General features: G+C 37.0%; 2 pseudogenes; one reads left to right on the top strand and one right to left on the bottom strand.

Moving 5' to 3' along the window:
* Positions 1–3,376: 3,376 nt before the first annotated feature.
* LOC131831249 (putative olfactory receptor 2B8) lies at positions 3,377–4,282 on the bottom strand (annotated as a pseudogene).
* Positions 4,283–10,703: 6,421 nt separating this feature from the next.
* Positions 10,704–11,609, top strand: LOC131831248 (putative olfactory receptor 2B8; annotated as a pseudogene).
* The last annotated feature ends 3,691 nt before the right edge of the window (positions 11,610–15,300 follow it).

Raw genomic sequence — 15,300 nt, 5'->3', positions numbered from 1 at the left:
GGGCAGTTGCAGGAAAGCTGATCCCTATGGACTGTATCTCAGATTTACCTTCTTACTGACTTCTATTTGGAGCTCCTGAATCTAAGCAATTCAAAGCACCAGGATGACATGAACAAATTTAGAAGGAAAGCCATCAGGATAATTTCTCCCAACTCTGTCTCTGTTTAAATGCATCTCTGAGAGTGGCAACATCCCTACAGTATGCTCAAAGCAGTTCCATCCACAATTCTCAGTAGCCCTCTACATGGATGACTTTCTCCTTCCATTTGTCTTTCAGATATTATGGACCATGCTTCCCTCTGAGCCTAATTTCTTGATCACTTACCATCCCTTCTCTATTCCCAGATTCCCACTCAAAATTGTAGGTATACCTTAGACATTAGATTTATTTTATATAAACCATCCAGGATGATTTATCTTATGTAAAGTCCCTCTCCCCTCCATACTTAAATGATTTCTAATGATATCATTGAGCCACCAACCTATGAGACTACTTTTTTTGCCTAAGGAACATAGCTCATAGCCCTGTAATTTCACAAATTTCCTCTTGCACCAAAACTCATTCCACTGTCCTATACAGGTTTTATATTAAATGCAACTTCCTCTGGGAATAAGTTCCTCTCAATATGGTCAGTTTTGCATTGCCTGTAAGCCCCCATTGTAATCCCTCTCTCTCTCGTTTGAATTGTCTTCAGAAGTAGATTGTTCTAGGGTATTCTTCACTGATCATCAGAATTGTATTTCAGAATAATAACAAGCACTTATTAACATTAAAAATTTATGAAAAAATAAATAGAATATTTATGAATCCAGGTAAACATTTTAAAATAATTATCAAGTAGAGTTTATACAAGCTTTCCAAAGATGAGTCAATCACAGTAAATATAAGAATATAAAGCAGGGAAAAGCAACAGCAACATGGGATTTTTTTAAATCTCAGAAAACCAAAAATGAAAAGGAAATTCTTATATCTATTAAGAATTCTATGCCAAAACCAACTTTTAATAATATATTTAGTGGAAAAAACTTGAATGCATTAAAGACTTAAAAAAAAAAAAAATTACCTGCCATTACTGCTCCCTACAAAGGCCCAGGTCAATATAAGATAAGGAAAAACATGGTTAATATACAATTCAAAATTATGAAATAATTGAGTTTTACCCTTAACTTTTTATTGCTGACATATAAGGAGGAGTGTGTTTAACATAGCACTATTATATAGATGATTATTTATGTTTAATATAGCATTGTTACCTAAGCAATTTATTGAAGCTAAAAATTATTTATTTGAATCATTCAATTAGTCAGCAAGTATTTATACAGCCTACTGAAAACAAATGACACTCTTTTAAGTTAGACTACATATGATGGTAAACAAATTTGAGGAACAATAAGGAGACATATCCATGGGTATAATGGTTGATTGGATATGGAAAGTGGGAAAAGAGAGGACTCACAGATGTCTCATATGTTTCTGGTTGAGGCAGCCAAGCAGAAGAAAACTTTAAGTGTTTTTTCTTGCTTTATTGTGTATTTTACAGGGACATAATATAATGGTTTCTATACTGAGAAAGAATACTTGGTGGGAAAGTGACAAAAGGACTTCAGTAATATGTGTAGTCTTCAGAGTTATGAACAGTTCTGAAAGTACTATTTCTATGGAGTCTGAGTATAATTTATAATGACCACTGCTTATTTTTAGTGGATGTGGCAGAATACTGTCTGTCAATGATATTACAACCATTTTATATTCTACAAAAACAGAGAGGAAAGCCTATATGAATTAAGTAGAAAGTAATATAACAGTTTTTAAATCAGGTTGGCTGGTAGTAAAATATATTCATGGAATGTAAAATACAAATTCAGCCTGCCCTACTATGTCCATATAAATCAACTTGATCAAAAAGTTGATTTGTTGAAGCATATTTTTCAAAAATTTTAATTAAATTTAAATATAAATACCAGGATTGTGAAAAGAGTTGGCATCATGATGCCAAAGGAATAGTTTAAATGATTATGCATTTATTGAAAGAAGTTTTATAACAAGTACAGACAATCCCTGACTTACAATGATTTGACTTACAAATTCTTGAACTTACAATGGTGCAAGAGTGATTCATAGAAACCATATTTCAAAATATTTCATATTTCAAAACCCATCACCAAGGACACATACAGCTGACCAACACAGCCACCAAAGCTTATTGGTATTTATCAGGATAACAACATGTGGTACATTAGTCTCATGGTGCTGGGCAGAACAAGAAGGCAAGGCATAGCCCCAGTCAGCCATGTGATCATGAGGGTAAAGAACTGATACACTCACAACTGTTCTGTACCCATACAATCGTTCTGTTTTTCACTTTCAGTGTTGTATCAAATAAACTACATGAGATATTTAACACTTTATTATAAAATGGGTTTTGTGTTAGATGATTTCTCCCAGTGGTAGGCTATTGTAAGTGTTCTGAGTGTGCTTAAGGAATGTTAGGCTAAGTTATGTTGTCCAATAGTGTCCAATAGGTTAAATGCATAAAGTGCATTTTTTACTTAAAATATTTTCAGTTTATAAAGGATTCATTGGGTGTAATCCCATCATAAATTAAGGAAGATTTGTGGTTTATCCCATATGTTGAAAATGTTTAGGTAAAGGGAAGAATATATTTTCAAGAGATTTTTTTTTCTGGCTTTGCAAGCCAAAGGCCAAATCAATAAGATTGAATTCATAAAAAGGAAAATATCCAGCTTAATCTAATTAAAAAAAAAAAAAAAAAAAAACCTTAATGAACATATATTTCAAACTGGGGAGTATATACCTTGGGATAAAACAGATTTTGTGGGAATTTTGATACAAACTTGAATGACTACTACTCAAAAGCATTTGACAGAGATTTTTATACTAGATAAAGCCAGCTATACTCTAAGGCCCCTACTGACTTGAAGATTATATACTTTTAAATAAACTATCTAAAACTAATAGTAATGCCTCCAAATTTTATGTAAGATAACTTATGTTTTATATTTTCAGGTTATAAAACATTACTTTGTCTAGCTCCATCTTCAGAATAGACTCTCAACTCAATAGAATGGGTATTTTCATGCCCATTTAAAATAATAATGACAACAAAAGAAATTACAAGTTGAGCATTGTTATGTAGCCAGTAGATAGTAGAGTGAAGGTAGATGTGGCTAAACTCATTTGCCTATTCCTTGTAAATAAGCTGTAAAAACATAACATTATAAAATGCATTTTGATACAGGAGATTGGCTACTCAGAAATAAAATAAACTTGATCATTTCTTCAGAATTAAAAACATCTCATGAATCATTTGCATTAAGCAATTCTCCAGTTTCTATAATCTCTTCATATTCCTTTTTAAAAATCTTTCCCTATCATCTTCATTAGTGCCCCTTTCACATCTTTGTTACATAACGTGTAGATGAAGGGATGTAGAGTTGGAGCGACAATTCCATAGAGTAAAGTAAGGCCATGAACTTGTCCTGGATCTGGAAGGTATCTGCAGGGGGCTGCAGGTAAGTGGCCATAGCAGTGCCATAGAAAAGAACCACCACCACCAGATGGGAAGAGCAAATCCCTAGAACTTTTTGGCGACCTTCAGCAGATTTGATCTTCTACACAGCCTGGACAATGCAGCTGTAAGAAATAAGAATGAGAATGAGAGGCACAAAAAGTAAAAGTGCACTGACCAGGAAGAGTTCCACTAGATTAAATGTGGTATTCACACAAACGAGTTTGAGAACTGGTACTTCACAGAAGACATGGTCTATGATGTTCCTTCCACAAAGGGGAACCTGTGTGGTGAGCACAGTCTGTACCAGTGAGCTAACCAAGCCAGTCAGCCAAGTGGTCGCTGCCAGTTGCCAAAAGAGGTGTGGCCGGCATACTGCCATATAGCAGTCCACAGCCATGACTGTGAGGAAGATGCATTCTGTGGAACCCATCGCCAAGGACACATACAGCTGACCAACACAGCCACCATAGCTTATTGTCTTTTCTGGGCCCTGCAGGTTAAACAGCAGCTGGGGGACTGTGCTGGTGGTATAGCAGAGGTCCATTAAAGACTAATGGATGAGGAAAAAAATAAATTGGGGTGTGGAGCCAGGGATTCAGATGAGCCAGTATAATGATGGCCATATTGCCAAGCAGAGTCAGCAAGTAGAAAACCACAATGATAGCAAAAAGGGTCATCTCTAGCAGAGGCTGCTCAGAGAAGCCCAACAGGAAAAATCCACCAAAGGAGCTGGCATTAGGAATAACCATTACTTTTCATTGCATCTATGAAACTGAATAGAAATCTATACCATCATCATCTTTCCTGGGTGCCAACCTAAAACATGCAAAAAGAGCAAATTCCTTTCTGAACCATATAATCACTTAAAATTTAAACCTTCACGCTTTTCTTATGCCTATATTAATATTTTCTTCCTGTCTTCTTTAGAATTTTCACCATTGGCTTATTTAACATATTTCCATTGTCTGGAACCTTGACTACTCCCATTTTTGTTACCTCTACCTTCAAAAATGCATATATCTCCCCTATTTTGAAAATTGAGAACAGAAATTTTCATTCTGAACTGAGATAATGACTCCATACATGTTGTAGCATGCTTGGGGCTTTGTCAGAAGATTCCATCTATCAGATCTTTATTGCCAAAAAAATTCCTTAAGCATGATCATAATATAGAATAGGCAGGAGAATGAAAGTGCATTTGGCCACTTTAAAATGGATTGTGTTGGTATACTCACAATAAACATCATCCATATTTTAATTTTCTAATTATTTTTAAATCGGCTTATACTTTCTGAAAATTTAATTGAACTATGTGTTGTATGACACATTTTGTCTACATAATAACATTCATATATTGGAAAAGGACAGAATTATTGAAAATATTTGCATGAAATTCAAGTAACATTGCTTTCAAGTTAACACTTCCTCCATTACAGAGAGTGAACAAATTGGTAGTTTTGGATCTATGTGCAAATAATTCATTCAATTAACTGGCATAAGAGAAACATATACATATACCTGTCTAGTAAAATACTGAAAAATAATCATATTAGCTTCAGTTAAATCTAATAAACAACAGAAAACTTTATTCAATTATGTATTTATTATAAAAGAGCCATAAAAATATTGCTCTATATTCCATAGAGCCTCTTCTTAAAAGATCAATGGACACATACATATAAAGAGAAATAAGGGCATTATTACTGACACTCTTACCTGAGGTCAAAAAGCAGACACTAGCAAAGAGAAAATGAATCTACTCCTGGAGTAGACTCTCCTTTGTCTCTAAAATGAGAATATAAGAAAGTAAGGAAGAGGAATAAATAGTATTGTTTACTTGGCTGAGATCACAGGGGCAAAGAACCCCAAGGAAGTAATTAAGATATGTGCTCAGTAGTGTATAGTTTTTCAGGAATCACTTGGGGAAAGGATTCCTGTATAATAGAAATTTTTGTCAGTCTAATATTACTACTTAGCAATGGATTATTGCAGTATTCAGCATCCAAATAAATGAACACCTAATTTCACTAAGCATTATAATTTCTAGAGCTATCGCATTGCTGCAAATTGCAAGATTCCATTCTTTTATATGGATGAGAAATATATATATATATATATATATATATATGTAATATATAATATATAATGGATGGATGCTTGGATGCTTGGGCTGCTTATATAATTTGGCTATTGAAAAATAATGTGTAATAAACATAAGAGTGCATATATCTTTTCAAATTAGTGTTTTTCCACTGGGTAAATACCCAGTAGAGGAGTTACTGGATCATATGGTATTATATTTTTTAGTATTTAGTATTTGAGGAAACTTTATATTGTTTTTTACACTGGCTGCACCAATTTACATTCCCACTGACAATGCATGAGATTTCCTTTTTCTTCACATCCTAGCCAACACTTGGTTTCTCTGTGTGGGTGTGTCTGTGTGTGTTTTAGCCATTCTGATGAGTGTGTGCTTTTAATTTACATTTCCCTGATGATGACTGATGTTGATCATCTTTTTATAGTGCCTGTTGACCATCTGTACATCTTCCTTGGAGAAATGTTTTTCATGTATGTCAAACACCCTGTCTGTTAATTGGAGCATTTATTTCACTTAGATTCAAAGTAATTATCAGTAGATATGTACTTATTGTAATTTTATTTTTGGTTTTGTGGTTGTTTTGTAATTCTTCCCTGTCCTTTATGTTTGCCTTGTTATTGTCTCTTGTGGTTTAATGGCTTTCTTTAGTGATGTGCTTGGAATCCTTTAAATTATTTATGTATCTGTTATAGGTTTTTTTTTTACTTTTGTTTACCATTATTTTCACATATAACATCTTATGATGATAGAAGTCTATGCTATATTGATGGTCACTTAAGTATGGACTCATTTTAAAAGCATTATATTGGGGGGGACAAGATGGCGGGGGAGTAGGAGGAGGCGCCTTTTCAGCCGCTACCTCAAAGTGAGCTGATTACCTACCAAAGAACTCCATTCACCCATGAAATCAGCCTGAGATCAGAATTATACACGTCTGGAACTCTACAGGGGCAGAAAACGCCAGTGGGCAGGTAAAGCAGAATGGGAAAGGCGGACTGATACGGGAAGATAAACAAAAGGGGGAGGGAGCCACCAGAGGCGACCTGTTGGAAAGTAATACCCCAATTCGAGCGAGAGTGCCCTGCATCTGGAGACCAGCATTAAGTTGGAGACTGGTTGAAAGCACTCCAAAAGAGCAAAGGATCGCGGGGGAAATTGTGGGAATCGGGGCAGCTAGGGACAGGGGCTTAAGTCCCTGGCCCCAGGACAGCCTCCCCGGCGCTGAGGCAGAGAGAGTGCGGCAGAGAAACCAGCTCTTGGTCCCTAAGCCACCAGCGCACCCGAGAATGTATGGGTTTTAGTTCCTGTGAGGGGATGGGAGCCACGCGCAAGCCCTACTACAATGCTTGAGATAGGCGCACACATCCCTCATGCTCCCCTGAGTTACAAAGGCCTGGCCGGCGCTCTTTGACCCGCGCCATTGTTTTAAAGCCTAAGCCGCGCACCCCGAACTCTCCCCTGACAGAGGTGCGCAAAAGCCCAACCTGGTGTTTACGGACCAGCACCCTGTTCTCAGTGCCCCAGACGCACGCCGCCTCTGAAAGAGGTACAGGCAAACCGGGCACTCCCAGCCCGGGCCAGCGGCAAAATCTCAGTATGCGATTGCTGCTTGGAACCTCTCTGGCAGTTGGGAGCTCCCAGACAGCCGCCACTGCCTTGGCATTGTGTAAAAGCAAAAGATCCTGCGCCTCCAGGGTCTGTAACTTGGAACCTGCTCTGCCAGCGGCCAAGGGGGAACTTATTTAGGCTCTGCACCCAGACTGAGGCTTCTCTCTGAGAGGGAGATCTGGGTGTGGTTTGTTTTCCTCTAAAACTACAAAAACCATCAAAGGCGGTCAAGGTGAGAGATATGCTTGTTCACTTTTTTTTTATTTCTCACCTTGACCGCCTTTGATGGTTTTTGTAGTTTTAGAGGAAAACAAACCACACCCAGATCTCCCTCTCAGAGAGAAGCCTCAGTCTGGGTGCAGAGCCTAAATAAGTTCCCCCTTGGCCGCTGGCAGAGCAGGTTCCAAGTTACAGACCCTGGAGGCGCAGGATCTTTTGCTTTTACACAATGCCAAGGCAGTGGCGGCTGTCTGGGAGCTCCCAACTGCCAGAGAGGTTCCAAGCAGCAATCGCATACTGAGATTTTGCCGCTGGCCCGGGCTGGGAGTGCCCGGTTTGCCTGTACCTCTTTCAGAGGCGGCGTGCGTCTGGGGCACTGAGAACAGGGTGCTGGTCCGTAAACACCAGGTTGGGCTTTTGCGCACCTCTGTCAGGGGAGAGTTCGGGGTGCGCGGCTTAGGCTTTAAAACAATGGCGCGGGTCAAAGAGCGCCGGCCAGGCCTTTGTAACTCAGGGGAGCATGAGGGATGTGTGCGCCTATCTCAAGCATTGTAGTAGGGCTTGCGCGTGGCTCCCATCCCCTCACAGGAACTAAAACCCATACATTCTCGGGTGCGCTGGTGGCTTAGGGACCAAGAGCTGGTTTCTCTGCCGCACTCTCTCTGCCTCAGCGCCGGGGAGGCTGTCCTGGGGCCAGGGACTTAAGCCCCTGTCCCTAGCTGCCCCGATTCCCACAATTTCCCCCGCGATCCTTTGCTCTTTTGGAGTGCTTTCAACCAGTCTCCAACTTAATGCTGGTCTCCAGATGCAGGGCACTCTCGCTCGAATTGGGGTATTACTTTCCAACAGGTCGCCTCTGGTGGCTCCCTCCCCCTTTTGTTTATCTTCCCGTATCAGTCCGCCTTTCCCATTCTGCTTTACCTGCCCACTGGCGTTTTCTGCCCCTGTAGAGTTCCAGACGTGTATAATTCTGATCTCAGGCTGATTTCATGGGTGAATGGAGTTCTTTGGTAGGTAATCAGCTCACTTTGAGGTAGCGGCTGAAAAGGCGCCTCCTCCTACTCCCCCGCCATCTTGTCCCCCCCAATATAATGCTTTTAAAATGAGTCCATACTTAAGTGACCATCAATATAGCATAGACTTCTATCATCATAAGATGTTATATGTGAAAATAATGGTAAACAAAAGTAAAAAAAAAACCTATAACAGATACATAAATAATTTAAAGGATTCCAAGCACATCACTAAAGAAAGCCATTAAACCACAAGAGACAATAACAAGGCAAACATAAAGGACAGGGAAGAATTACAAAACAACCACAAAACCAAAAATAAAATTACAATAAGTACATATCTACTGATAATTACTTTGAATCTAAGTGAAATAAATGCTCCAATTAACAGACAGGGTGTTTGACATACATGAAAAACATTTCTCCAAGGAAGATGTACAGATGGTCAACAGGCACTATAAAAAGATGATCAACATCAGTCATCATCAGGGAAATGTAAATTAAAAGCACACACTCATCAGAATGGCTAAAACACACACAGACACACCCACACAGAGAAACCAAGTGTTGGCTAGGATGTGAAGAAAAAGGAAATCTCATGCATTGTCAGTGGGAATGTAAATTGGTGCAGCCAGTGTAAAAAACAATATAAAGTTTCCTCAAATACTAAATACTAAAAAATATAATACCATATGATCCAGTAACTCCTCTACTGGGTATTTACCCAGTGGAAAAACACTAATTTGAAAAGATATATGCACTCTTATGTTTATTACACATTATTTTTCAATAGCCAAATTATATAAGCAGCCCAAGCATCCAAGCATCCATCCATTATATATTATATATTACATATATATATATATATATATATATATTTCTCATCCATATAAAAGAATGGAATCTTGCAATTTGCAGCAATGCGATAGCTCTAGAAATTATAATGCTTAGTGAAATTAGGTGTTCATTTATTTGGATGCTGAATACTGCAATAATCCATTGCTAAGTAGTAATATTAGACTGACAAAAATTTCTATTATACAGGAATCCTTTCCCCAAGTGATTCCTGAAAAACTATACACTACTGAGCACATATCTTAATTACTTCCTTGGGGTTCTTTGCCCCTGTGATCTCAGCCAAGTAAACAATACTATTTATTCCTCTTCCTTACTTTCTTATATTCTCATTTTAGAGACAAAGGAGAGTCTACTCCAGGAGTAGATTCATTTTCTCTTTGCTAGTGTCTGCTTTTTGACCTCAGGTAAGAGTGTCAGTAATAATGCCCTTATTTCTCTTTATATGTATGTGTCCATTGATCTTTTAAGAAGAGGCTCTATGGAATATAGAGCAATATTTTTATGGCTCTTTTATAATAAATACATAATTGAATAAAGTTTTCTGTTGTTTATTAGATTTAACTGAAGCTAATATGATTATTTTTCAGTATTTTACTAGACAGGTATATGTATATGTTTCTCTTATGCCAGTTAATTGAATGAATTATTTGCACATAGATCCAAAACTACCAATTTGTTCACTCTCTGTAATGGAGGAAGTGTTAACTTGAAAGCAATGTTACTTGAATTTCATGCAAATATTTTCAATAATTCTGTCCTTTTCCAATATATGAATGTTATTATGTAGACAAAATGTGTCATACAACACATAGTTCAATTAAATTTTCAGAAAGTATAAGCCGATTTAAAAATAATTAGAAAATTAAAATATGGATGATGTTTATTGTGAGTATACCAACACAATCCATTTTAAAGTGGCCAAATGCACTTTCATTCTCCTGCCTATTCTATATTATGATCATGCTTAAGGAATTTTTTTGGCAATAAAGATCTGATAGATGGAATCTTCTGACAAAGCCCCAAGCATGCTACAACATGTATGGAGTCATTATCTCAGTTCAGAATGAAAATTTCTGTTCTCAATTTTCAAAATAGGGGAGATATATGCATTTTTGAAGGTAGAGGTAACAAAAATGGGAGTAGTCAAGGTTCCAGACAATGGAAATATGTTAAATAAGCCAATGGTGAAAATTCTAAAGAAGACAGGAAGAAAATATTAATATAGGCATAAGAAAAGCGTGAAGGTTTAAATTTTAAGTGATTATATGGTTCAGAAAGGAATTTGCTCTTTTTGCATGTTTTAGGTTGGCACCCAGGAAAGATGATGATGGTATAGATTTCTATTCAGTTTCATAGATGCAATGAAAAGTAATGGTTATTCCTAATGCCAGCTCCTTTGGTGGATTTTTCCTGTTGGGCTTCTCTGAGCAGCCTCTGCTAGAGATGACCCTTTTTGCTATCATTGTGGTTTTCTACTTGCTGACTCTGCTTGGCAATATGGCCATCATTATACTGGCTCATCTGAATCCCTGGCTCCACACCCCAATTTATTTTTTTCCTCATCCATTAGTCTTTAATGGACCTCTGCTATACCACCAGCACAGTCCCCCAGCTGCTGTTTAACCTGCAGGGCCCAGAAAAGACAATAAGCTATGGTGGCTGTGTTGGTCAGCTGTATGTGTCCTTGGCGATGGGTTCCACAGAATGCATCTTCCTCACAGTCATGGCTGTGGACTGCTATATGGCAGTATGCCGGCCACACCTCTTTTGGCAACTGGCAGCGACCACTTGGCTGACTGGCTTGGTTAGCTCACTGGTACAGACTGTGCTCACCACACAGGTTCCCCTTTGTGGAAGGAACATCATAGACCATGTCTTCTGTGAAGTACCAGTTCTCAAACTCGTTTGTGTGAATACCACATTTAATCTAGTGGAACTCTTCCTGGTCAGTGCACTTTTACTTTTTGTGCCTCTCATTCTCATTCTTATTTCTTACAGCTGCATTGTCCAGGCTGTGTAGAAGATCAAATCTGCTGAAGGTCGCCAAAAAGTTCTAGGGATTTGCTCTTCCCATCTGGTGGTGGTGGTTCTTTTCTATGGCACTGCTATGGCCACTTACCTGCAGCCCCCTGCAGATACCTTCCAGATCCAGGACAAGTTCATGGCCTTACTTTACTCTATGGAATTGTCGCTCCAACTCTACATCCCTTCATCTACACGTTATGTAACAAAGATGTGAAAGGGGCACTAATGAAGATGATAGGGAAAGATTTTTAAAAAGGAATATGAAGAGATTATAGAAACTGGAGAATTGCTTAATGCAAATGATTCATGAGATGTTTTTAATTCTGAAGAAATGATCAAGTTTATTTTATTTCTGAGTAGCCAATCTCCTGTATCAAAATGCATTTTATAATGTTATGTTTTTACAGCTTATTTACAAGGAATAGGCAAATGAGTTTAGCCACATCTACCTTCACTCTACTATCTACTGGCTACATAACAATGCTCAACTTGTAATTTCTTTTGTTGTCATTATTATTTTAAATGGGCATGAAAATACCCATTCTATTGAGTTGAGAGTCTATTCTGAAGATGGAGCTAGACAAAGTAATGTTTTATAACCTGAAAATATAAAACATAAGTTATCTTACATAAAATTTGGAGGCATTACTATTAGTTTTAGATAGTTTATTTAAAAGTATATAATCTTCAAGTCAGTAGGGGCCTTAGAGTATAGCTGGCTTTATCTAGTATAAAAATCTCTGTCAAATGCTTTTGAGTAGTAGTCATTCAAGTTTGTATCAAAATTCCCACAAAATCTGTTTTATCCCAAGGTATATACTCCCCAGTTTGAAATATATGTTCATTAAGGTTTTTTTTTTTTTTTTTTTTTTAATTAGATTAAGCTGGATATTTTCCTTTTTATGAATTCAATCTTATTGATTTGGCCTTTGGCTTGCAAAGCCAGAAAAAAAAATCTCTTGAAAATATATTCTTCCCTTTACCTAAACATTTTCAACATATGGGATAAACCACAAATCTTCCTTAATTTATGATGGGATTACACCCAATGAATCCTTTATAAACTGAAAATATTTTAAGTAAAAAATGCACTTTATGCATTTAACCTATTGGACACTATTGGACAACATAACTTAGCCTAACATTCCTTAAGCACACTCAGAACACTTACAATAGCCTACCACTGGGAGAAATCATCTAACACAAAACCCATTTTATAATAAAGTGTTAAATATCTCATGTAGTTTATTTGATACAACACTGAAAGTGAAAAACAGAACGATTGTATGGGTACAGAACAGTTGTGAGTGTATCAGTTCTTTACCCTCATGATCACATGGCTGACTGGGGCTATGCCCTTGCCTTCTTGTTCTGCCCAGCACCATGAGACTAATGTACCACATGTTGTTATCCTGATAAATACCAATAAGCTTTGGTGGCTGTGTTGGTCAGCTGTATGTGTCCTTGGTGATGGGTTTTGAAATATGAAATATTTTGAAATATGGTTTCTATGAATCACTCTTGCACCATTGTAAGTTCAAGAATTTGTAAGTCAAATCATTGTAAGTCAGGGATTGTCTGTACTTGTTATAAAACTTCTTTCAATAAATGCATAATCATTTAAACTATTCCTTTGGCATCATGATGCCAACTCTTTTCACAATCCTGGTATTTATATTTAAATTTAATTAAAATTTTTGAAAAATATGCTTCAACAAATCAACTTTTTGATCAAGTTGATTTATATGGACATAGTAGGGCAGGCTGAATTTGTATTTTACATTCCATGAATATATTTTACTACCAGCCAACCTGATTTAAAAACTGTTATATTACTTTCTACTTAATTCATATAGGCTTTCCTCTCTGTTTTTGTAGAATATAAAATGGTTGTAATATCATTGACAGACAGTATTCTGCCACATCCACTAAAAATAAGCAGTGGTCATTATAAATTATACTCAGACTCCATAGAAATAGTACTTTCAGAACTGTTCATAACTCTGAAGACTACACATATTACTGAAGTCCTTTTGTCACTTTCCCACCAAGTATTCTTTCTCAGTATAGAAACCATTATATTATGTCCCTGTAAAATACACAATAAAGCAAGAAAAAACACTTAAAGTTTTCTTCTGCTTGGCTGCCTCAACAGAAACATATGAGACATCTGTGAGTCCTCTCTTTTCCCACTTTCCATATCCAATCAACCATTATACCCATGGATATGTCTCCTTATTGTTCCTCAAATTTGTTTACCATCATATGTAGTCTAACTTAAAAGAGTGTCATTTGTTTTCAGTAGGCTGTATAAATACTTGCTGACTAATTGAATGATTCAAATAAATAATTTTTAGCTTCAATAAATTGCTTAGGTAACAATGCTATATTAAACATAAATAATCATCTATATAATAGTGCTATGTTAAACACACTCCTCCTTATATGTCAGCAATAAAAAGTTAAGGGTAAAACTCAATTATTTCATAATTTTGAATTGTATATTAACCATGTTTTTCCTTATCTTATATTGACCTGGGCCTTTGTAGGGAGCAGTAATGGCAGGTAATTTTTTTTTTTTTAAGTCTTAATGCATTCAAGTTTTTTCCACTAAATATATTATTAAAAGTTGGTTTTGGCATAGAATTCTTAATAGATATAAGAATTTCCTTTTCATTTTTGGTTTTCTGAGATTTAAAAAAATCCCATGTTGCTGTTGCTTTTCCCTGCTTTATATTCTTATATTTACTGTGATTGACTCATCTTTGGAAAGCTTGTATAAACTCTACTTGATAATTATTTTAAAATGTTTACCTGGATTCATAAATATTCTATTTATTTTTTCATAAATTTTTAATGTTAATAAGTGCTTGTTATTATTCTGAAATACAATTCTGATGATCAGTGAAGAATACCCTAGAACAATCTACTTCTGAAGACAATTCAAACGAGAGAGAGAGGGATTACAATGGGGGCTTACAGGCAATGCAAAACTGACCATATTGAGAGGAACTTATTCCCAGAGGAAGTTGCATTTAATATAAAACCTGTATAGGACAGTGGAATGAGTTTTGGTGCAAGAGGAAATTTGTGAAATTACAGGGCTATGAGCTATGTTCCTTAGGCAAAAAAAGTAGTCTCATAGGTTGGTGGCTCAATGATATCATTAGAAATCATTTAAGTATGGAGGGGAGAGGGACTTTACATAAGATAAATCATCCTGGATGGTTTATATAAAATAAATCTAATGTCTAAGGTATACCTACAATTTTGAGTGGGAATCTGGGAATAGAGAAGGGATGGTAAGTGATCAAGAAATTAGGCTCAGAGGGAAGCATGGTCCATAATATCTGAAAGACAAATGGAAGGAGAAAGTCATCCATGTAGAGGGCTACTGAGAATTGTGGATGGAACTGCTTTGAGCATACTGTAGGGATGTTGCCACTCTCAGAGATGCATTTAAACAGAGACAGAGTTGGGAGAAATTATCCTGATGGCTTTCCTTCTAAATTTGTTCATGTCATCCTGGTGCTTTGAATTGCTTAGATTCAGGAGCTCCAAATAGAAGTCAGTAAGAAGGTAAATCTGAGATACAGTCCATAGGGATCAGCTTTCCTGCAACTGCCCCTCAGAACAATGTATTACTTAAAATATAACTCATGGGAAAGTTTACTAGTTACCAAGCACATTTAGATATAGCCTTAAGAAAAACACATACTGGCAACAGGTCTCTGGGGGTGAGCAGGATATACGGCCTTGAAGCTGAGCAGCTGGGGATGCCTGGCTCACTCAATGAGAAATGCTGCCTGCTTCATGGAAGCTGAGTAGCTGGAATGCCTGGCCTGCTCAGGGTGGAATGCCGCCTGCTTCATTTTTCCGTTATCTCTCCTTTCTCCTCCCAAAAGTGCCTGTGGCTACTTAGATAAGTCCTTTGAATATGCTA

The sequence above is a fragment of the Mustela lutreola genome, chromosome 5, assembly GCF_030435805.1.
Source record: "Mustela lutreola isolate mMusLut2 chromosome 5, mMusLut2.pri, whole genome shotgun sequence".
NCBI lineage: Eukaryota > Metazoa > Chordata > Mammalia > Carnivora > Mustelidae > Mustela > Mustela lutreola.
The sequence above is the reverse complement of the archived record's forward strand: the minus strand, read 5'-3'. Positions and strand labels throughout refer to the sequence as shown.